This window comes from Lathyrus oleraceus, chromosome 6, assembly GCF_024323335.1.
Source record: "Lathyrus oleraceus cultivar Zhongwan6 chromosome 6, CAAS_Psat_ZW6_1.0, whole genome shotgun sequence".
Classification (NCBI taxonomy): Eukaryota; Viridiplantae; Streptophyta; class Magnoliopsida; order Fabales; family Fabaceae; genus Lathyrus; species Lathyrus oleraceus.
In genome coordinates this window covers 147,738,828-147,740,926 of record NC_066584.1, presented here as the reverse complement: position 1 = coordinate 147,740,926, position 2,099 = coordinate 147,738,828, and positions in this window count along the sequence as shown.

Sequence of the window (2,099 nt, the reverse complement as noted above, 5' to 3'; positions counted from 1 at the left end):
TACTTTCAAGTCATTTACTTTATGCAATTTAAATTTCAGTCATTTATCATTCATTGCCATTTATATTCCATTTAACTTGTTTATGTTTATGTCATTTTCACTTTGCTCATTTGAGCCATATCTTGTGATTGTATATATATTGTTTGTGCATTTTGGTTTTGTTTATGGTCTTTGGACCTTCAAATACTTAATAACAACAAAAACACTAAAAAACATCTGGTGGACTGTTGATCTTGGATCTGAACTCTTGGACTTAGGATTAGGCAACCTTCCCGGTGCAAAAAGGACTTGGCCAATGCCAACATTTGAGACCAAGTTATTATGAACTAAGCCTTCATCTAATGCAAGCCTTGGACTTTGTTTAAATTCATCTGCTACTTTGTCTTGGTGCTAATTGTTATTTTGATCTTGAGTCTGATGCTTTGTTCTGAGTTGATCAAGGAATGTTTTATCTGATACATTGGAAGACAAAGAAGACTGCTCTCTATGGGAATTTCTTGCTTGGATGTGGCTATCTTTATTTGATGTCTTAATCTTCATGATGTCTGGATATTTCTCATTTGCTTATTGATTATTGCTTGATTAAATTCCAAAGGGAATGTGGGTTTTTTATATGACATTCTTGTCTATCGGATTGCATCCCATTGGTCAGATCTTTTCAACTCTTAACTTTTAATTCGTGCTTAGGATAGCCTCTTCATCTCCTCCCACTTCTTAAATTTCAAAATCTCTTTCCCATTTCAAAAACTTTCTTTACTTGTGATTTCAAACTTAGACCTGTTGGAGAATTGCCATCCAAGGCGAGGCGGAATTTAAATTTTCTCCTTTAATGATCCTTACGAATGGGCATGATCAGTGATAGAATCGTTACCTCTTGTGGCGATTCAAACCTTTGGTGCAGATCTCTTGTAACGATCAAAAACTTGGATACAAATCCACGGAGCGACCACGAACGTTGAATGATGACAACGTCTCTACTCAGTCCACACGAACGGATTCCTTCAATCTCAGTGCTAGCTGGTACGAATGAAGGCTTTGAGTGAGAGAGAGGGAAATGAAATTTCAAGTCTTCACTTGAGTATGAGTTGAGTGACAATGCTTCTACCCAAGGGGTTCTATTTATAGAACCACTTGCGTGGGCTTCAAGCTAAAAAGCCCATTTAAGTGTATTTTGGCTCATATCTCATAATATGCCAAAATCACTTAAGTATTTGGTACCTTACCATATTTCGTATTCCACTTAAGTGCACCGTACCTTACGGTGTTCCTTAGTTACTCTATCTCTCATCAATCCGTCCTTTGTGTGTGACCCTGTAGGTTTTCGCGACGTTGGCAATTATATTAAATAATGCATTTAACATAATAAACAGTGAGCGGTATCTAGCAACACATCACTGCTACCCAAGACACGAAAATGTCATGTGATCTGACAAAACCTCCTGTGATAATAATTATGTGTATAATTACCCCTTTGACCTTATGTCTATATATAACACAAGGTATATACCGTGTCATCCTTGTCCAGTTCAATATTGGGCCCATAGACATTTATCCTGTTACGCAGGATGGGCAAATTCCATCTAGGTCACTCATGTCCCTCAGCATGCTTCGTGGAGTACCCATCAACTGTCTTTATGGTTATCCAGTTACGGACAACGTGGGATCAGCAATAAAGCACTCGACTCTACATCTAGGATCCATAGCGGTTTCAGGTCGAAGAGTGGTATACACCATTATCACCATGAGAATAACTTATGACACTTTGCATAACTTTCTATATAGTATTCTCATAGCGGGTCAATCTGGTATAAATATTACTCATATATTCATACCTATGTTTAAGACTTGATAACTCTTTATCCATGATCCATGAGATGTGATCATCAGTCTACAAACATAATAGTCTTAATGCTTTAATGTTATCCCACTTCACAATAAAGCTCGACTACGGATACTTTAAGAATAATGTCCTTATGTTTAATGTGATCTCATGATTAAGTCATACTTGATACATTAACGGACGGACTAGCTATGCTAGGGACTTTATTAATCAAACATAATAAAGAAAAAGCCTTTTAATTATTAATAAATAATTCGAT